The following is a 23,615-nucleotide window of genomic DNA, read 5'->3' as shown; positions in this document are numbered from 1 at the left end:
GGGACAGAGAGAGAGAGAGCGTGAGAGAGGGAGAGAAGGGGGGGGGGTATATGCATTTTAAGGCATATACATTGTGTATATACACACACACATATTATATAAAGTATACACATTTCATATATATTTTATATATAATATAATGGGATGATGGACTATAGTTATTTCGGGGAGAGTCTATGGTGCGAGTTAATTGTTATACGCTATATACATAATATCACACATACTACATACATTATTTATACATTATTGTATAGTAAATATATATATAAAATATACAAAAGAAGAAGAAATCAAGCACCATAATCCCCATCTCAAATGTATGAAAAAAACACAAACTTAAGAACAAATGAACAAGCATAAACCATGGTCATCTCTCCTCTCTTTTTCAATCATTCAAAACCCAAAATCTTAAGATTTTTCATGCATGTGTTTTATAAGAAAAATTTCTAGAAAAAGAATGAAAAGAAGAAGGTGAGTATGAAAATAAGTACCTTCATGTGTAACTTCCCCTCGAACAACCTCCAAATAACATTGCATAAATTAAAAGAATAAAAGAGAAATGAGATACCTCGGTTTTCAAAAACCTTTCTTGTCCAATAAAAAGTGAAATGAAAGAGAAGTCAAATATAAATGAAAAGGAAGAGAGATAAAAATTGAAAAGTATCTGGAAAAGAAAATTTGTGGGAGGTTCACAAAGAGGTGGCACTGGGAAGGGGAAAAGACTTTCATTGGGAAAGAAAAACACATATTGGGATAAAAACTCAAAAAGGCTTTTTAACTAGTACAAACTAGGTAATTCTGAAAAAATAAGATTATTTTATGTTTATTAAATTTTGAGAAACTGATACATATACTATTGCTAATAGTTATAAGAAGCATTTTAGCTAAATATTAAGGTTATCAACTGTGGCCCAAACAATTGGCATCTAATTACAAATTGCTCAAAACTAATAGGGAATATCCGAAGATCTAAATATCCCTCCCCGATTTCACTTAATAACGCTCAAGGTAATTTTCTGTAGCTGGGAAAAAATGGCAGGTTGAAGGCAACATTGATTTTACTTTCTTATCTAAAAATAGATTTTTTAAATGGGCGTGGTAAGAATTCATTGGGAGATCTTGAAAGTGGATACTAGATACTATAAGATATTTGAGGAATATTCAGGCCTGAAAAAAGCTTGCAACAATATATATCACATTTGTATATAATCGTATATCACATATATTTTTTCATAAAGAAACACATATATACATGGCTTACGAGTGCAATACACGAATATACATAGAAATTATACATAATATATAGGAAATATAATTAGATATACATGGATATATACACATATATAGAAACAACCATAGCCACCGAAATCACTCCAAATCTTCTTCAAATGAGCTCAACATTCGTATTTGTCTCCCAACGATGTTACCATGCTATTTCAACAATATCCATTTGATTTAACAAAATTCTAAAATTTCAAAATTTTAAGCCCCAATCTTCAAACTTCAATAATGAAGTTTTCTAGCTTTCCTTCTCTTCTATTCTCTATACAAAAAAAAAGGGGGGGGGGGGGGGGGGGGGAGATACAAATTTGATGCAAAGGAGGAGGAAAGAAGAAGAAAGTTGGAGGAGAGATGGGAAGTTTCCAACTGTGCACTGTAGATAAAGAGAGGGATAATACATGGGAATTTTAAGGTCTGCCTGTCTAACACTACATAGAGACGATCTCGATTAGCCTCCTCCCTGAGCTCCAACTCAACCTACACCACACCTAGCCTATGCATTATGTGCTTGGGCTAGGGGAGGTGCAACCGTTTGCATTTAAATCATACTAGTCTGGATCTAGAACATTGACTGGTGTAGCTTGGCCACCAGCTGGCGGCTAGTGACTCCAAAAATTCCAAAATCCTGTCAATCTGGTTATCCCGTTGTTGAGGTGGACATGCCATATGTGGATTAGGTGGGTTTGTAATCTACACTTATTCATCCAAAGCTTGCTGGCTAGAGCTTATGGTCATCTCGCGGTTCCGCCACGACCTTGGCTACCTCTAGCATTTCTACCCCCTCGCTCATGTGTTCTGTCTTCGACCCCAATCTCTACCTTTGTCATATCTTCTAACGGTAGCTACAACTAACAGTGCTTTCTGATGATTAGCAACTAGTACCCAGAATTAATATCAGTAGAGGAGGAAGTTGATCTTGTTCTAATCATAACATTTTGAAACAAGAGATAAGGGATTATAAGAATTTTAAAATTGTTAACTCTAACATAAGTATAAGGATCAAATAAACAAATTTTCTAAAAAGTCATGTAGGCTCACATATATAAGTATTGTTCATGACATACCCATATGTGGAATTCTACTAGACACGACTTATGACTCCTTAGGACATCCTAAACCTAGTGGCTCTTATACAAACTTGTCATATCTTAAAATTGGGTTGCATGTGATTGACACCCAGCTATAACTATCTGTATATCGAACCATGTACTAGATGATTGATAAATTATTTAACTAAGCTGTCTGAATTAACTGAAAGGGCCAACATAGTTAATACTAAAACTGTACTGAAAAATTGATTAGCACCCACTTTACTTAGTCATGAGCCCCTAAAATGAATACTAAATACAAATGTCTTTGAGGATTTCACCGAAACACCAAGAACTAAAATAAGCAATAAGTCTAGATCTATCACTAAAAAGAGAAATGGTAGAAAGCTGAAATGTGAGTTAGTCCTAACTAGTAGTACCAGTATCGACCTCAACTGTATATGCTTCCATAAATGAAAGCAGGTCCTCACAGGCTAAGTATCACCGGTAAGATATATAGTAGGTCTCAACTCATAAAAAGACGGAGCAAGATTTTTTGGGGTAAAATATATTAAACAAGAAAACACATTTAACAAGTAAATATATAAATTATTTGAATTCTGAAAATACTAAATTTATTTGTGAACTAATAACTGTAACTAAATCTGAATCTAGTCTGAAATGAATCTTTTACGAAAAAATTGTTCACACAATGACCCTATGTACATTGTGTACATATAAGTTGTCACTATACATGGGAGTGTCTGCCTCTCTCCAACATCAAACAATAGCCCATATGAGCGTGGGGTATCTATCCCTGGCCCTCGTGGCACTCACATAAGGGAAGGACATCCAGTTCTCCCATTTGGATGTGATCTCACAAGTAATTGAATTTGAACTGAGTACAACCATGACAAACAACAATAAATATCAAATAGTGATACATGTACGTATATAAATTTTTGAAGACTTGGGAAAGTAACACACAAGTCATGGAGGACCAACAACATCACGTTTAATAGGATTATTTTCTTAATTAAGATTGTTACGGTTCACTTTTACGCGGGTGCATAAAAGCTACTAAGAAGTTGTTGGTGCTCTAATTGGATTTTAGTATTTTAGATTCACCACCTAATTTATTAAAGGAAAACTAGGAAAATCGAGTTTAAAAGGGTTTATCAAACAAGAGAAAAATCCTTTTGTACCAAAGTTCGAGGTAAGGGTTTTGGTGATCCCCTAGGGAAGGTTTTACGCGCCCTAGTATTAAAGATCCGTAGAATATAATTGGCCTACGAGCTTCAATGTGTGATTCTTGTAATTATTTGCTAAAAATGTTTAAGTTTCTGCAAACTTGCCATTCATTCATATCATAAGTTCAAGAAAAATTTGGCAAAAAGTCCCCTTAGAAAAAGGGGGTTTTGGGTTTAAAAATCCACATAAGTGTTCAACTCACTTTATTGCCGGACCAAGACACACCTAGGATTTCTCCCGAGTAGAGTCAATACTATTTTAGTCCTAATAAAATGGATTTAGTACCTACGGGTTTTATTATATATATATAAAAGAAAATACAAGTTTTATTTATTCAAGTCCAATTTTATCATTAAAGCTCATAAGGTCAAACATAGTCTAGTCCAGATTCCTCTTATTCCTCAAACTGGCCCAAAGTGATTTTCTCCTTTTGTTCTTTTGGTCCAACAATTCCAGGCTTTAGGCCCAAATGGTCCGTTGTTCGTAGATTCCTTATAAAGTCTAGAATTCCATCTTTTAAGCTTGAGAAAATGTCCAGATTTGCATCCCTTTAAACAAATAGTCCAAGTTCAGATTGTGAATCAAATCAGTTTTGCCTTTAAGTCCAAGAAAACGGTTTTGCTACTCATTTATGGGCTTAAGGCCCAAAGCTAATTACTAATCACTTTCGAAGAATCGTTTTTGCCTTGTTTTAAACTTGAACCAATTTAAACTTGACCGAATCCCATCACCTAGTTCTTCATACTTAACCGCGGTCTTGAAACAGTTTTAAACTTTGAAAATCGTGGTTGATTTCCAATCTTATGCAAAAATGGTCATTGTCCGATTTTAAAATCAGTTTGGCAACTTCCTAAGATACAAAGTATTTCCTAGGTCCTAAGCGTTCATGAGGGGTTTCAATATTTTTACATGTCTTTACATAAAAGATTGAAATAAAGAAGAGAGTTAGGCTGGTGGGCCTACCTAAGCCCACCAGTTACTATTTTCACCGGGCCTTCAAATAAATATTACCTTCCCTTACTTAGGCTGTCTCGATCAAGAAAGATAGTTAGGCCGTTGGCCCAACAGGTTTATGCAGGGATGGCCCGAATGGCCCAGAAGGGATTTCACATGAAACACACACGGATAAAAATTAGTAACTAATTTAAGTACTCAAACAACAAGTAATTAGACAAAGTAAAGTATGTGAACCAAGCAAACACGTAGAAAAATAAATGACATAAAATAAACAGGCCTCTGCCAAATAATGCAAAAGGGTCCAGGCCCAAATAAGTTATCAAAATAACACATAATGGACTGAATACAAATCCTATTCAGAGGCCCAATTGTTAAAAGGAATGAAGCAAGCCCATAAATTAGTTTAAAAAAAAAAAAAAAAAAACCAACAACAACCTATAGTACTTGGAGTGATATACTTCGTATACATCAAATATACCAACTCATATACATTGGGGTGTATATTGAGTTGAATATACTCTGTATATCTGAGTATATCCTCCTTGTTAGGTTTTTGGGTTTTCCTTTCCTATGTGGAATTGGATTAATAAAACCTAATCCAATTTGGACCACACCACTTTTTGCCCAAAAATTCCTCTATATATAGGATCAATTTAGGTCTTATTTCAGAACACAAGAATGAATTCATAGCAGTCATATAAAGAGAAAAAACATGAGAGAGTAAGCATATTTTCGTCCAGAAAGTTTCTGCTACAGTAGTCCGCTTTAAATTGCATTTCCCGATTCGTTAACTATTAGATCGTGCTGAAATTTGAACTGGGGGTTCTCAACATCTGGTTCTTCGATTTCAATGGTGAAGATGGGATTTTGTGGTTTGTAGCTCCAGTTTTTGAGTACGAACAGTAGCTTATTTTTTAGGGTGATTTCTCTCCTTTCTTTACTAGTTTTGGTACTATCTTTTATGTATTGTTGCTCCATGCTTGGCTTTGTTGTTGTAGCCATTTGGAGAACATTATTGTAACTCTTGTTGATTTTAGTGGAGCTTTTATGGGCCGGAGGTCCCGTGGATGTTTCCTCTTCACCTTGAAGGGGTTTTACCACGTAAATTTGGTGTCTCTTGCATTCGATTTATTTTTGCTTGCTTTGCTATTTTATTGTTGGTATAGCTGCTGCCCGAATTTCCATTTGTGCTAGTGTTTATTGTCTTCTCTTGGTTCAAATAGTGTGGGAAGTTTCGACTTGGGTATTTCTTCCGCTGTTACCTCGTCGTGCAATTTGGTTATTGCTTGTTTCTTCCTAACAAAGTGGTATCAAAGCTTGTGGTTGTATTTGGTTGTGTTGATTGTCTATTTGAATGATGGAGGCAAATATGAGCAAGATGGCTTGTTTAAATGACAGTAATTACCATATTTGGAAAGCAAGATGAAAGATCTTCTATTTGTCAAGAAATTGCATTTACCTGTGTTCGCTTCTAAGAAACCCGAGTCTATTAAAGATGAGGATTGGGAATTTGAGCACTTACAGGTTTGTGACTATATTAGGCAATGGGTTGAAGACAATGTTCGAAATCATATTGTGAATGAGACAAATGCTAAAAGCTTGTGGGAAAAGCTCGAGACACTTTATGCTTCGAAGACTGCAATAATAAGTTGTTCCTACTGAAACAGTTGATGAATATTAGATACAAAGAGGGCAGTCCTATTTCTGATCATATAAATGATTTTCAGGATGTCCTTGATCAGCTCTCTGGAATGGGTGTCAAGTTTGATGAAGAAATATAGGGACTTTGGCTTCTTAATACTTTGCTAGACTCTTAGGAAACCCTTAGAGTTTCTTTGACTAATTCTGCTCCCAGTGATGGTGTAACTATGGAATATGCTAAGAGTGGTGTTTTTAATGAAGAGATGAGAAGAAGATCTCAAGCTTCGTCTTCTTCAGCTTCACACTTTGATGCTTTGGTTACTGAAGACAGAGGGAGAAGCAGTTTCAGAGGTCAAAATGATAAAGGTAAAAGTAAAAGCAAGTCAAGATCCTCAAGGTACAAGAATCTTACATGTGACTATTGTCACTTGAAAGGGCACATCAAGAAACATTGCTACACGTTTAAGAGAGACCAGAAAAAGCAAAAGAAAGATGGAGATAATGAAAAATGTGTTGCTATTGTTGCTGAAAATGATCTTCTTGTTGGTTGTGGTAAAAATGATATCAATCTTCTTTGTGATGAGTCTACCTGGTTTGTGGATTCAGGTGCCACTTCTCATGTCAAGCAAAAGAAGGAATTATTTTCTTCTTATACTCCGGGTAATTTTGGAATGTTACGAATGGGCAATGATAGTGAGGTTGAGGTATTTGGTATTGGCACAGTTTGCTTGAAAAGTAAGAATGGTTCGAGGTTGGTTCTTAACAATGTCAAGCATGATCCAGATGTTCGTCTGAATTTTCTTTCTGTAGGAAAGCTTGATGATGAGGGTTATGATCAAACCGTTGGTGGTGGCCAGTGGAAGCTTCTTAGAGGTTCAATGATTGTGGCTCGAGGTAAAAAAATATCTGACTTGTACTTATTTCAGGGCTCCATTTGTGGTGACTCAGTAAATTTGGTACAGAATAATACTTCATCAGAATTATGGCATAGAAGGCTGAGTCATATGAGCAAGAAGGGGATTGATAACTTGGTTAAGAAGAATTTTCTTTTACGGAGTGAAACAAGCAAAGTTAAAGAGATGTGTTCACTGCTTAGCTGGGTTTTAGAGTCATTCGCCTTCAAGAAAGCTTGATTTGCTGGAGTTGGTACACTCTAATTTATGTGGTCCTTTTAAAGTAAGCACTCGTGGTGGTGCACTTTACTTTGTGACTTTTATTGATGATCATTCTCGCAAACTCTGGGCATTTCCTTTGAAGTCCAAGGATCAAGTACTTAATGTGTTCAAGACTTTTCAGGCCTTGGTTGAGAGAAAGACAGGGAAGAAACTAAAATGCATCCGCTCAGACAATGGTGGTGAATACATTGGTCCCTTTGATAATTATTGTAGACAGCAGGGTATTCGGCATCAGAAAACTCCTCCAAAGACTCCTCAGTTAAATTGTTTAGTAGAGAGGATGAACAAAACTCTAGTTGAGAGGGTTAGATGTTTTCTTTCAGATGCTAAGCTACCAGATTCATTTTGGGCAGAAGCACTTAATACTACTGCTCATGTTATCAATTTATCTCCTACTCTTGCTTTGGATGGTGATGTCCCTGATAGAGTTTGGTTTGGTAAGGATGTCTCTTATGCTCATCTGAGAGTCTTCGGGTGTAAGGCTTTTGTGCATATTCCTAAGGATGAGAGGTCAAAGCTAGAAGTTAAAACGAGGTAATGTATCTTCATTGGTTATGGTCATAACGAATTTGGCTATCGTTTCTACGATCCAGTTGAGAAGAAACTTATTAGAAGCCGTGATGTTGTGTTCTTTGAAGACCAAACAATTGAAGATTTTGACAAAGTTGAGAAGGTTGATTCTCAGAGCAATGAGAGCTTAGTTGATGTTGATCCAGTTCTTGTGACTATTGCACCTGAAGAACATCTTCAAAATAATGAAGATCAAGTTGATAGCGAAGATAATGATCATGTTCAGAATGACCAACATGATGTTGTTGATGCTCCAGTGGAAGATGATATGGTTGGCCAAAGAACCAGCTGATATTGATGCTCCAGAGAGTTCTCTCAGAAGATCTATTAGGGAGAAAGTACCTTCATCTCGTTATTCTCCCAATGAGTTTGTACTCTTGACTGATGGGGGAGAACCTGAAAGTTTTGATGAGGCCATGGATAGTGAAGAAAAAGAAAGGTGGTTTGATGCAATGCAAGATGAGATTAAATCCTTGCATGATAATCATACATTTGATCTGGTTAAGCTTCCTATAGATAGAAAAACAGGTGGGTTTTTAGGGTGAAACATGAAGATGGTAACCCAGTTCCACGGTACAAGGCTAGATTGGTTGTCAAGGGCATTAATCAGAGAAAGGGAGTTGATTTTCATGAAATCTTTTCTCTAGTGGTGAAAATGTCATCTATTCGGGTTGTTCTGGGGTTGGCTGCAAGTTTAGATTTAGAGTGTTGTTGCTTGATCGCTGGGATGGTGGTTTCCTCCACATAGTCGGGAGGGGGAGAATTTTTAGGTTTTTGTGTTTTCCCTTCCTATGTGGAATTGGATTAATAAAACCCAATCTAATTTGGACCAAGACACTTTTTGCCCAAAAATTCCTCTATATATAGGATCAATTTAGGTCTTATTTTCAAAACACAAGAGTGAATTCATAGCAGCCATATAGAGAGAAAAAACGTGAGAGAGAAAGCAGATTTTCGTCAAGAAAGTTTCTGCTACAGCAGTCCGCTTTAAATTGCGTTTCCCAATTCGTTAACCGTTGGATCGTGCTGAAATTTGAACTGGGGGTTGTCAACATCTGGTTCTTCAATTTCAATGGTGGAGATAAAATTTTGTGGTCTGTAGTTCTAGTTTTCGAGTACGAACAGTAGCTCATTTTTTTTGGTTGGGAGGGGAGGGGGTTGATTTCTCTCCTTTCTTCACTAGTTTTGGTGCTATCTTTTATGTATTGTTGCTCCGTGCTTGGCTTTGTTGTTGTAGCCATTTGGAGAACATTGTTGTAACTCTTGTTGATTTTAGTGGAGTTTTTGTGGGCCGGAGGTCCCGTGGATGTTTCCTTTTCACCTTGAAGGGGTTTTACCACGTAAATTTGGTGTCTCTTGCATTCGATTTATTTTTGCTTGCTTTGCTATTTTATTGTTGGTATAGCTGCTGTCCGGATTTCCATTTGTGCTAGTGTTTATTGTCTTCTCTTGGTTCAAATAGTGTGGAAAGTTTCGACTTGGATATTTCTTCCGCTGTTACCTCGTCGTGCAATTTGGTTATTGCTTGTTTCTACCCAACACTCCTTATATACCACAGAAAATCAGTTATACAGAGAAGAACAGTCGAGAACAAACATGCTAAGATATTGGCATTCAAAGAATTCATGTAGACATGGTCAAACAAAATCAAATATATGCAAGCAGTATGAAAGACTAGTATATATGATATACAAATCCAAATGTCAAACAGAGACAGAGCAGTTTGAGGTACAACACTAGGCAATAGTTTTTTCTTTTAAACCAGGAAGAAAAAGGGGGAAACTTAAACATGTATTTACTGATTCATTCACACATTAGGAGGGTCCCATAGGATATGGATCTATAGAAGGGAACCCTAGCAACTCAAGGGTGGGTTGGGGGGGGGGGGATTTGAGCTGAGTTAGCTAGGAACTCAAAGCTTTCCCCCATTCACTTAGTCCTAGGTAAGTCACAGTCATGTTTCTCCACACCCTAAGTAACACCTTTTGAACTATCTAAATATATCAAACCAGTATGCTGACCCTAGACCATACTTAAGCCCATATTTTACAACTTAGCATAGACAGCGAGATATGGATACAGACAGGCGAAGTAGCAAGCCTCAAGATCTCTGAAGAACCAAGTAAGATAAAAGAATGTCATAGCTATGGCAAATACTAACATGTGTCACATAGAACATATCCTTAGCTAATTCATGAGATGCTTTCAAATAAGGGATTAAACAAGTTTAAAGGAGATCATATATCATGCATTTAGCATATTTTACCAACAAAGGACCTTAAGTATTCATCATGAGCTTCACAGATGATCAATACAAATTTAAAGGTACTGAAATTGAGTTCAAAATACTTAAACACGTTCTTATATTTATAGTATTGAATCAATCAATAAACCAAGTAGCCTAAACCTCATAATTTGAAACAGAGTTATCCAAGGGGAATGCAAAAGGTCTTGGTCACTATTAAGCATGTCATTTTAGTCTTAAAAAATGCAGCTATAGTTCAGGCAAGCCCCAAAGGAACTCATATGCAATCTAACTTTAAGGTCTAACAATAGTGACATATAAGCAGTACATGGACCCCTTTTAAAACAAAATCCACTTTGAGGTTCCAACTAAAGCAAACAGAGACCATTTTTCAAACATACTTAAATATGGTTCCATGTTGTCATGTTCCAGGCAGTGATCTAGATCATATATATATCAGTTAAATCAACAAACATTTTATTTAAGTATATAGGCATTTTGACAGTAGTTTTAACTAGCATAGGGCACCAAAATTGACATATTACCTATCCAACTACTTACTCACATAGTTATACCAATTTCAAATAGATAATGTCACAGGAACAACATCTTCTTCCTCACATTTTCTGGACTCAAACAACATATAAGTCCTAACAAGGTAGCATATGTAGCACATACATCATTACATCAATCAAACATGTAGCTAACCTTAGTACATTAGAGTATCAGAACTATAAACCCTACCTGAATGACTACTATATACTGCACATCAATCATGTTTAGGCCACATAGCGGGAATTTAAGGCTAACAAGACTAGGCATGGCATATAATGCTAAGCTAACATGCATTTGGACACATATTCAAACTAAAGCTCAACTGATACACATGCTGGTCACATAATTAAACTAATCTAAGCACATAATCAGGTTTAAAACAAAAAGAGGCTACTCAGCAAAACCATAAACTAAATATGACCATATTATACACTTAACCTAAGACTGACAGTATTAACATAAATACACACTAGCATACAACACATCATATATTTATCGAAGATAAGATAATAAACACATCAAACACATAATCAATCTAAGATATGGACACAATTAACATCTAACTACTACAAAAGCTACAGAAATTGAAAGGGACAAGAAGAGTACCTCTATTATGCGCAGCCTTGGAGGAGATCGAACTTGGAATGTCCTTCGCTTCCTCAGCCCCAACATCCAGCGACAAAACACACATAAGAACACATAAAAATAACTTAAAATTTTAACTTAACTCAAACTATTAAATTTTTTAAAGCAAGGTGCCAAAAACTTAGGTATTTCGAGTTTTTTTTATGAATATGCAGTGATATTCCGTTTTTTCTAAAATGCAAATTAGGGATAGAACCCCAAAATTGAGAAACCCTAGTCCTACTTCAATGTGGGACTTGGCAAATTTCTGAGATTAAACCTTTGTTTCATCAATCAAAGTCCAAGATTTAAACAAAAAGGCATATGAAGGGTCGGATCTGAATCAACACGAATCAATCCTCTTGGTTCTTCATGAAATAATCAAATTTCATAGATTCAAACAAGTGCAAACAAAAGCCATTAAGAAATTTTAGAGCTTTTGACCGTTGATACATATAAAAAAAAGTAAGAGAAATAGAGGGAGGGGGGAGAATTATGCCATGTTTAGGGTTGCGTTTGGTGAAAAATGGCGGAGCATTAATTGCTTTGCCCTTCTCGGCCTCGTAAGAACTGCAAAAGGTCATTTCTTCTGCGATTTTGCCATTTTCAGATTGATGATGAGGAGAGAGAAGGGAGGTTAGGTCATGACGGCGCTAGGGTTAGGGAAAGGGGAGAGGTTAAGCTCAAGGGTGTGTTTGTTTTTTTGAAGAGGTAAAAAAATGAAAAGGGTAAGGGGCTTTTTCCCCTCTTAACATTGCATTGGGCCGGGTCTTGCCCTTAACGGACTGGGCCTGGCTAATTAAAATTAAAGGGAAGGGGGGCAGGGTCCATGTATATATGTATACACATGTGTATATCTGTGTATACATGTATACGGGGAGGGCACACATGAAACATTTAACAAGTGGTCAAAATTGAAGTAATGTCCATCAATTGAACGTTTCAATTATGATCATAGTATAACTAATTGGCCAAGCAAAAGCTCATTTTACAAAATTGACTTAAGCCATGAAATTGATTATTGCAATTATGGCCACACTTAATTTAATCACCCAATTAAAGACTAATTTTGCAATAATGGCCTCAGTTGACTTAAACCATGGAATTCGACCATTTCAGTTAGAACTAGAATTGTCTTAATCAAACAACTGGGGGCTAGTTTTGCAATAATGACCCGTAATCAACTTAAACCACATAATTGGCTTTCAATCAAGGCCAGAATCAAACAATAATTGATCATTTCAATTGTAGCCACTATTAATTACATAATAAACAGTTTCATGGAATTAATCACAATTGGATATGCAAAAATTAGGAATTGAGGGGTAAAATGATTAATTCATTTAATTAATCTGATTCCTTAAATTAAATAGAGTAAACTACTTGCTAATTGATTTCTAATAATTCTAACAATTAAATGAATAATTGTTTTAAAACCTTCCCTTGGTTAAATTTATCAAATGCCTCTTAATTGTTGCAAAATATGTAAATTGATTTCTAAATGATTTATAGTAGTATGGACATTATTTTGCCAAATGAAATGGCGAAATATTACCTAGATAATTCCATAAAATCATTTCGATTTGCGAAAAAAATACATATTTCACGTTGTTTGACATCCAAGGACTCTGGACAATTAAAATAAATTATGAAAGGTAAAAAATTAGGTGTCAACAACTTCCCCTTCGGTGTTTGGGAATGGCGCCCTGAGCAACGAAATTGACTAATCCTGATTTTTGACTGACCTAACTCACTCCACCTTTCATCTTTACGCAATTTTTAAATACGTGGCCGGACCCTGGTTTATGGATTTCCTACATACCTCAGATTTCATGAGAATTCAAGACACTTGTAGTTCAATTCAATTTAGACTTCTAAATGCAAATCTACATAATCTCAGATTTCTCGATTGTTAAACTGGAAATTCTGATGTGACTGGTCGGAGTGTGACTAACTCTCTGGTATTGAGTCCGTCTACATATCCCTGTTCTCGAGAATCAAGTCACTTGTAGTTTGACTCGATCAGAGGAAAAGGATATCTCTTATGCGGGAACGCCTTGGTGTGTGTGCCGGTGTGCATCCGACCGATTGCAGAATAATAAAAGAAAAACAAACAAAGCATATAAGCAAATAAGCATTCTTGCGTGGCTGAGTGGGGGAGGGAGGGGGAGCGATCTTTGAAGTCCTGGCCGGAGAGCTTGACTCTCATGGGCGCCCTATCTCAATCGGCTGCGTAAGAAAAAGTTTCATGTTTACTCTATATATATCTGGATTTGATGTGATGAGCCTGCTCTGTCTGGAGGCTGTAAATCTGCTTCCACTTGCTGAGTAATTTTGCTTGGTTCTGATGACGAATGCTGCGGCCATCCGATCGGATTTACATCGTCTTGATCTTTGGAGCGATTACTGCGGTCATCCAACCGATATTATATTGCTTTATCTCTTGGAGCGAATATTGCGGTCACCTGATTGGATTTACATCGCTTTACCTCTTGGCTGTATCTGGTAGTTTTTATAAATGGCCCTTTCGGCAGTTTGTATGAAATGGCACCCGCAACATATTTGTACAAATGGTCCTCATGATAATGTTTGTATGAATGACCCTCACGGTAGTATTTGTATGAATGGCCCTCACAGCAGCAAGAAAGGAAATATGCAATGGCCCTCATGGCAAATGAGAAAATATGAATGGCCCTCACGAAAACAGAAAGGAAATATGCAATGGCCCTCACGACAAATGAGAAAATATGCAGTAGCCCTCATGGAAAATAAGAAAAAATGATGGCCTCACGGAAGCATAAAAGGAATTATGAAATGGGCCTCACGGCAAATAAGAAAATATGAATGACCCTCACGGCAACAGAAAGGAAATATGTAATGGCCCTCATGGAAAATGAGAAAATATGAATGGCTCTCAGGCCAACAGAAAATGAGATACGCAATGTCCTTCATGGAAAATAAGAAAAAGTGATGGCCTTCACTGCAACAGAAAAGGAAATATGCAATGGTCCTCACGGAAAATAAGAAAAGTGAATGGCCCTCACGGGAACAAAAAAGGAAATATACAATGGCCCTCACGGCAAATAAAAAAAGTGAATGGCCCTCATGGCAATAGAAAAGGAGATATGCAATGGCCTTCATGGAAAATAAGAAAAAGTGATGGCCCTCATGGCAACAGAAAAAGAAATATGCAATGGCCCTCACGACAAATAAGAAAAGTGAATGGCTCTCACGGCAACAGAAAAAGAAATATGCAATGGCCCTCACGACTAATAAGAAAAGTGAATGGCCTTCACGGAAATAGAAAAGGAGATATGCAATGGACCTAATGGCAAATAAGAAAAAGTGATGGCCCTTACGGCAACAGAAAAGGAAATATGCAACGGCCCTCACGGGAACAGAAAAGGAGATATACAATGGCCCTCATGGAACATAAGAAAAAATGATACAGATGATAGATATGGCCCATTCGGCTAAATCATCTTTCTTTCATCCTGTATGCCGACCGTGACCCTCGTGGCCAGATATGCCATATTGCTTTACTATGATCCCTTTGGTCGGATATTTTGCCAATATAGCTTTTCAGCCTTTTTTAGCCTTTATGGAAAGATGTTTGCCCTTATGGCAAGATGTTTGCCCTTATGGCAAGATGTTTGCCCTTGTGGCATTCTGTTACACCCCGTAGTTTTGTACGTTGAGACTCGTTAGGTGTTAGCTGTGTAATTATGGAAATAGGAGTGTCTTCTAGGATATATGAGATTATATGCACCCACCTTGTGATTATGAGGGTTTAAGTTCATATAATAAGCCAGGAAAGGATTAGAGGGCAAGCGGATTAAGAAAGTTAAGTTTGTTGGAACTTTGGAGAAAAGATGGGGGACAATTTTGGTCCAATGTGGAGAGAGAATATATTTTAGTATATGAGGAGTTTTAAAGTGAAACAAAAGCCTAAAATGAAGTTCGGGAAGTCTAGTTTCCAACGCAACTAATCGTGCATCGATCGGACATCGGAATCAAGCGTTATGAACATTTTAGAATGGGTTGTCTGAGCAGGGAATTAAACCTGCGCGAACGCGCCAGAAGGTGGCGCGAACGAGCAGAGGAGAACCCTGCAACTCAGGCGAACATGCCACAAGGCCGCGCGATCGTGCTGAGCAATTTTTGAGTCGGTCCAGGTAGATTCTCGAACATTATATAAGGGGACTTACCCTCTTTTACTTCATCCAAACACACCAAAAACTCCTCCAAACATCTGGAAAAGTTCCCCAACCTTTATACATCAAATTTTAGCCTGAATAAAGTGTAATCCCCGGATTATGATCCAGACAGCGTATAGTGCGATTATAAAATCATATTGTAGCGAGTATTGGTTCGAATTCAAGGTGGAAAGTGTGCGGTTCTAGCGGAGGTAAGGTATGGATCTTCCTTTGTTGATATTGATTTAAGTTTATTTATGGAGATAAGGTTATTAAATAGTCGTATAACAAGTCGGTTAATTGAGAAATTTGGAAAACATCGTGAGGGATACTTTATGGAGAATATTGGTGTTGATAACGTTATTATTGATATTGGTATTGTTGTTGTTGTTGTTGGTTGTTGGATTGCAATTTCGGGCTAGGCATATAAGCAGGGGAGATGTTGCCCGATTTTTGGTAGGATATAAAGTGGTTTTATTTGAAAGTTTAGTACAAGTATGTGACAATAAGTCTAATGATAGTATGAATTCTGTCGAATTTAGATTTACTTGCTTGGGAGAATAAACGTTGAATAGTAGGAGACCAAACAGGTATGTTAAGGCTATTCTTTCTTTTTATTGGCATGATTCCTACTATTGAGACATACTTGACTATTTGCACAAAGATGTGCTATTCGCGAAGATTATACTTGGGTTACCATAACCCTATTGTAGTACTTAAGAGCGAGTATGAGAGTGGTTGAGTTATATAAGATGATTGAATGTTAGGAGTTATAATTAGTATATATGTTGCTTATAGGCTATTATGTGGCTTTCGAATTATCGTTATGTGTTTGTGTACGCCTGGCCTACGGGTCATGGTGTTGTTGCCTGGTCTATGAGCCATGGAGTTGTTGCTTGGCCTATGAGCCATGGAGTCATTTCAGATAAGGGCATCAAAGTGGATATTCAGAAGATAGAGGTTGTGAAGACTTGGCCTCGACCTACGACGCCGACAGAGGTTCGTAGTTTTCAGGGTTTAGTAGGGTACTACAGAAGGTTTGTAGAGGGATTCTCTTCTCTTTCTGCCCTATTGACGAAGTTAACTAGAAGGCAGCCAAGTTCCAATGGACAGATGCTTATGAGCGGAGTTTTCAAGAATTGAAGGATAGGTTGACTTGAGCGCCAGTTCTAGCACTTCCAGAGGGATCTGAGGGCTATGCTGTCTATTGTGATGCTTCGCGGGTCGTATTGGGTTGTGTATTGATGCAGCACGATAAGATGATTGCTTATGCTTCTAGACAGCTCAGGAAGCAGGAGAAGAACTATCCAACTCACGACCTAGAGTTAGCAGCCGTGATTCATGCACTTAAAATCTGGAGACATTATTTATGTGGCGTTCATGTGGACATCTATATAGATCATAAGAGTCTTCAGTACATCTACAAGTAGAAGGAGCTAAACTTGCAGCAGAGGCGGTGGTTAGAATTGCTGAATGATTATGATGTTGATATTTTATACCACCCGGGGAAAGCAAATATGGTAGCAGATGCCCTCAGCCGCAAATCTATGGGTAGGTTAGCATACCTACGGGCTGAAAAAAAGGAACTGGCTTGTGAGCTTCTTCAGCTAGCCAACTTGGGGGTCAGAGTAATAGATTCGGGAGATGCAGGAGTCACTATTCAAAATACGACCACATCATCCTTAGTGGCCGAGGTGAAAAGGCATCGGTATGAAGACCTTTCATTGACCCATTATAAGGATACAGCTCTGCAAAAGAAGGAATCACCATTTGGGGTTACCGAAGATGGAGTCCTCAGGTATCGAGGTAAGTTATGTGTTCTCGATGTTGCGAGGTTACGTTAGAAGATTATGGCAGAGGCTCATTGCTCCTACTATTCTATCCATCCCGGGTCAACAAAGATGTATCGCGACATCAAGGAGGTTTATTGGTGGGATGGAATGAAGAAGGATATAGCAGAGTTCGTAGCCTAGTGTCCTAATTATCAACATGTGAAGATTGAACATCAGAAGCCCGACGGATTATTGCAGGCTATAGAGATCCCGACTTGGAAGTGGAAAGTAGTTAACATGGATTCCATCTCAGGCTTAGCCCGATCTTACCGTAGATTTAATTCTATATGGGTAATTATTGATAGATTGACAAAATCAGCACATTTTCTACTTGCCAGGACTACTTACTCCGCCGAGGATTATGCGAAGCTTTATATTAAAGAGATAGTCCTACTTCATGGTGTTCCTGTATTCATTATCTCTGACAGGGGTACGCAGTTTGCGGCTAACTTTTGGAGATTTTGGGGACTCAGGTGAATCTTAGCATAACATTTCACCCCAGACAGACAGACAGGCTGAGCGTACCATTCAGACCTTTGAAGATATGTTAAGGGCATGTGTGCTAGATTTTGGGGGAAATTGGGATGATCACTTGCCTCTTATTGAGTTTGCATACAATAATAGCTATCACTCCAATATTCAGATGGCCCCGTATAAAGCTTTATATGGGTGGAAGTGCAGATCACCAATTGGATGGTTTGAAGTGGGAGAGACGAAGTTAGTAGGACCAGACTTAATCTAGCAAGCGGTGGATAAAGTTAAGCTTATTCGAGACCGATTATTAACAGCCCAAAGTCGATAAAAGTCTTACGCGGATAATCGCCGACGAGACTTGGAGTTCCAAGTTAATGATTGGGTATTCCTAAAGGTGTCACCGATGAAAGGCATCATGAGATTTGGTAAAAAAGGTAAGCTTAGCCCTCGATATATTGGGCCTTATAGGATTATTCGTAAAGTGGGCAAGGTAGCTTATGAGTTGGATCTAGCTTCCAACTTAGAGTCCGTACACCCAGTCTTCCATGTGTCCATGCTCTGTAAGTGTGTTAGAGATCCTTCGAGAGTTGTGCCCATCGACAATGTTCAAGTTACCGAGCAATTATCATATGAAGAGATTCCCATTGCAATCCTGGATAGACAAGTTCGAAGGCTGAGAACTAAAGATGTAGTCTCAGTGAAAGTTCTTTGGAGAAATAATAATAGGGTAGAAATGACTTGGGAGGCTGAGGAAGATATAAAGTCTAGATACCCACATTTGTTTCCACTCCCAGAAGAAGTTTAGACAGAGACGTCATTGTCTTCAGGTGTGTAACGCTTTCCTTCTTATAGTTCCTTAGTCGTGTGGGGCCATTATTGTCATTTGTTGTAGCCCTGTGAGGCACTGTATATTTTGGATTGTGGTGACAGGATGGTAGGGGTACAATTACGGGGGAAATTCTGGCAAAATTTTCGTAGGAATTCTTAAGAGTTTAACATTCAAGGACGAATGTTCCTAAGGGGGGAGGAATGTCACACCCCGTAGTTTTGTACGTTGAGACTCGTTAGGTGTTAGATGTGTAATTGTGGAAACAGGAGTGTCTTCTAGGATATATGAGATTTGCGCCCACCTTATGATTATGAGGGTTTAAGTTCATATAATAAGCCAGGAAATGATTGGAGTGCAAGCGGATTAAGAAATTTAAGTTTGTTGGAACTCAGATCGGACATCGGACATATGAGTTGGTGGGTTCTCCTCTGCGTGTTCGCGCCATCTTCAGGCACGTTCGCGCAGGGTTAATTCCCTGCTCTGACAGCCCATCCTAAGATGCTCATAACGTTTGATTCTGATGTCTGATCGATGCACGATTTGTTGCGTTAGAAACTAGTCTTCCCAAACTTCATTTTAGGCTTTTGTTTCACTTCAAAACTCCTCATATACTAAAACATATTCTCTCGAACATTATATAATGTTCAGGTAAGCCTTCTTTTTTAGGGTAAGCCCCTTTATATAATGTTCGAGAATCTACCTGGACAAACTCAAAAATTGCTCAGCGCGATCGCGCGAACTCAAAAAGAGGGTAAGCCCCCTTATACATGCCACAAGGCCGCGCGATCGCGCTGAGCAATTTTTGAGTCTATCCAGGCAGATTCTGGAACTTTATATAAGGGGGCTTACCCTCTTTTTCTTCATCCAAACACACCAAAAACTCCTCTAAACTTCTAGAAATTTCCCCCAACCTTCATACATCAAATTTTAGCCCGAATCAAGTATAATCTCCGGATTCTAGTCCAGATAGCGTATAGTTGCGATTATAAAATCATATTGCGGTGAATCTTGGTTCGAATTCAAGGTGAAAAGTGAAGATATTGCAGTTCTAGCAGAGGTAAGGTATGAATCTTCCTTTATTGGTATTGATTTATGTTTATTTATGGAGATAAGGTTATTAAATAGTCGTATAACAAGTTGGTTAATTGAGAAATTTGAAAAACATCGTGAGGGGTACTTTATGGAGCATATTGGTGTTGATAACGTTATTATTGATGTTGGTATTGTTGTTGTTGTTGTTGGTTGTTGGATTGTAATTTCGAGCTAGGCATATAAGCAGGGGAGATGCTGCCCGATATGTGGCAGGATATGAAGTGATTTTATTTGAAAGTCTAGTACAAGTATGTGAAAATAAGTCTAACGATAGTATGAATTCTGTCGAATGTAGTTTTACGAGCTTGGGAGAATAAACATTGAATAGTAGGAGACCAAACAAGTATATTAAGGCTATTCTTTCTTTTTATTGGCATGATTCCTACTATTGAGACATCCTTGACTATTCGCACAAAGATGTGCTGTTCACGAAGATTATACTTGGGTTACCATAACCCTATTGTAGTACTTAAGAGCGAGTATGAGAGTGGTTGAGTTATATAAGATGATTGAATGTCAGGAGTTATAATTAGTATATATGTTGCTTGTAGGCTATTATGTTGCTTTCGAATTATCATTATGTGTTTGTATACGCCTGGCCTACGGGTCATGGAGTTGTTTCCTGGCCTATGAGCCATGGAGTTGTTCCCTGGCCTATGAGCCATGGAGTTATTGCCTGACCGATGAGTCACGGAGTTGCGCATACCTGACCTACGGGTCATGGAGTTGATTATACTTGGTCTATGGGTCATGGAGTTATCTATGCCTGACCCTTGGGTCACGGAGTTATATCTATAGAGTTATGTTATCTTGCCTCAGATGAAAGGCAACCTAGATAGGGTACCTCCAGATGCTTTATTGAAATATCCAGATTATAGCTTGTTACTTTATTTCAGCTGTTACCTTGCCTTATGTATTCGGTACATTATTCGTACTGACGTCCCTTTGTCTAGGGGCGCTGCATTCATGCTTGTAGGTACTGATCGATTGACTGATAGACCTCTTGAGTTAGCAGAATCGGATATCAGCTGATTGGTGAGCTCCCCTTTTGCTCGGAGTTACCAGGTCCTTGGAGTCTCTCCTTTTGATTTATGATTGTATGGTACAGTCACACGTTTCCTAGAGGCTTGTAGACAGGCCCAGTATGTATATAGTGTGTCTGTGTGATAGCCTTGTCGGCTTGTATATGTATGTTTGGACACTGTTGGCTTTGTATGATCATTGCAGCCTCATCGGCTTGCTTAGTTGTATATACACACATTTTGTGTATGCATGCACAGTTCAAATGAGATAGTTAGTATCTATTTATATATATCCAGTTTACGATTTGTGGGTATTGTCTGTGTGCAGGTAAGCCTTACCGATTTAACTTGGGGATTACTTCCCCAGAGTTTCAGATTTAGAGTGGTTTGCTCGGGCCTGGTTTGGCTTCGAGTGCCGGTGCATCACTCCAAAATAGGGGCGTGACACAATCAAAATCCTTAATAGCCCTCGTGGCTAGATATTTTGCCCTCGTGGCTAGATATTTTGCCCTTGTGGCATTCAAATCTTTTATAGCCCTCGTGGCTAGATATTTCACCTTTATGGTATTCAAATCCTTCATTTCTCTCACCAGTGATGCTTTGCCCTTGTGGTATTCAGATATTTTATAGCCTTCGTGGCTTAATGTCTAAACCTTGTGGTATGTCATAATTTTTTTGAAAACCTGATCTCAGCCGTGGTCTTGACCTTCTTTTGGTAAACTATTTTTTGTACATGAAACAAAGTTAGTAAAAGGGATCATGCTCCCGATGTCCTGGGAACCTGCATCAGAAAAAAATTAGTTTCCTAATATAGTTGATTTGTGTTGCTGTCGCTGACGCATCTTTGGCTTTCTTGACTCGAAACCCCTTCGGCTCCGATGTTCGAAAGATGAATTTATTGCGTAAAAATTGTTTTAGTAAAGACTAACACAGAGATATCTATTTATAGGAAAATAAATGTACTGTTTTGAAAATACTGTAAAGTTATCTGTCATGACATGTGCTTTGAATGAGGGAAATCCTTTCTTCGGTGACTGGGGCTCCTTTGCTTCCTGCGCGGAATTTTTGAGATCCTCTCCAAAATTTTGCCCCAATTTCAACTCTGGTCGATGAACTCTCGCACTGAATCTTCTAAGTTATAGGAAATTTTGAGGAGACCTCAAAGTTTCTATCCCAGTTTCTACTCTGGTCAATAAACTCTCGCGCCGAATCTTCTAAGTTGCAGGAAATTTTTGAGGTCTCCTCAAAATTTCTGCCCCAGTTTACAGTGTTGAATAGGTGAGAAATTTTGAGATCTTCTCAAAATTTCTCCCCTAATTTGAAACTCAGGGTTGGCTGACTTTGTAGCAGTTTGACGGCATGAGTTTTTGAGATTTTCTCAAAAATTCTACCCCTGTTGTGTGCGTGTCAATCCTTACGTCCTTCATGAAGTCCTATCTCTGAGGCTGCCTTAGGGTTTCTTGGGTCTTTCTTTTGGTGCGACCGAGCTCAAAGAGCGCTTACGTATCCTGTCGCAGTAGGAATCAAGTCGGACGTAGTTCGGAATAAAAGTAAATGAGTTTTTGATTTTTATTAATAATGTGACCGTGTCCCAAATGGACTGCCTATGTATCCCACGGGGAAGTCAGGTCATTGCGTAGTTCATATTACAATAGTTGTTTTGTTTTTCCTATCTATTACAAGATAATTACAAGCACAAGGAAATAACTAATACAAGCAAATAACATAACGATTACAAGCAAAAGGTACTACTACAAACTGAGAAACTTGTCTTTGTGCATAGTAGCGCTTGATTGTGTCTGAGTTGATCGGCTTGGTCTACTCTTGTCCGTCCATTTTACGCACATTATCGTTTCCTCTCAGAAGTCTCACCGGCTACATAGGGGCCTTGCCAGTTGGGACTGAATTTCCCTTTGAACTCGTCCTGGTGTTGGAAAATTCTTTTGAGCACCATTTGCCCAATTTGGAAAAGTCGAGTCCTGTTTCGTTTGTTGAAGGCTCTTGCCATTCTTTGTCGGTATAGTTGACCATGGAATACGGCAACCATCCTCTTTTCATCAATTAAAGCGAGCTGCTCATATCGAGCTCGGACACATTCCGCATTGTCCACCGCTTCTTGGATACCCTCGCCGAAGGTATCTCGACTACGGTATGACCGCTTCAAAGACCATACACCAAAAGAGATATAGAGTTTCTCCTGTTAAAGTTCTAGATGTGGTACTAGAACAAGTTAAATAGATGACGAGGTATGTTAAGGCTGTCCCTTTCCTTCTTTTTGGCATGATATCCATTGTTTATCACTAAATATGGCTGCTCCTCATTGAGTGGTTAAATAGATGACGAGGTATGTTAAGGCTGTCCCTTTCCTTCTTTTTGGCATGATATCCATTGTTTATCACTAAATATGGCTGATTCCCTTTATTGATCACTAAATATGGGTGAATCAAGTAGTCTCTCATTCCTTAGAGCAGAAAATCGAGGGTAATCATTGTTTGAGCATAGGCAACCTAGTGAACCTATTTATAAAAGACCAGTAAGTGCATGAACTTACCTTGTAGTCATCTTGTTGAAGAAAGATGTTATTACGTTTTAAAATTTGAACTCTCTTTTCTTATTTGATGTTTTATTTTTTATCTTTTGTATTTTCAATTTTGCCCCAATGCAATTTTTTTTAGAAAGAGTAATTTTATTGTTTTGCTAAAAGTTGAAGAGGTTAGGGTACAAGTCATAAAATAAAATAGGATAGGGTGCAAATCACAAAACATAACACACATTAAGGATGCAAAATGCAACAGACCATGTAATTCCCTCATGAACTCACCATTTTCTTGCCTAAAATACAA

This window comes from Lycium ferocissimum, chromosome 1 (genome assembly GCF_029784015.1).
Source record: "Lycium ferocissimum isolate CSIRO_LF1 chromosome 1, AGI_CSIRO_Lferr_CH_V1, whole genome shotgun sequence".
Taxonomy (NCBI): domain Eukaryota; kingdom Viridiplantae; phylum Streptophyta; class Magnoliopsida; order Solanales; family Solanaceae; genus Lycium; species Lycium ferocissimum.
Note: the sequence above shows the minus strand (reverse complement) of the source record.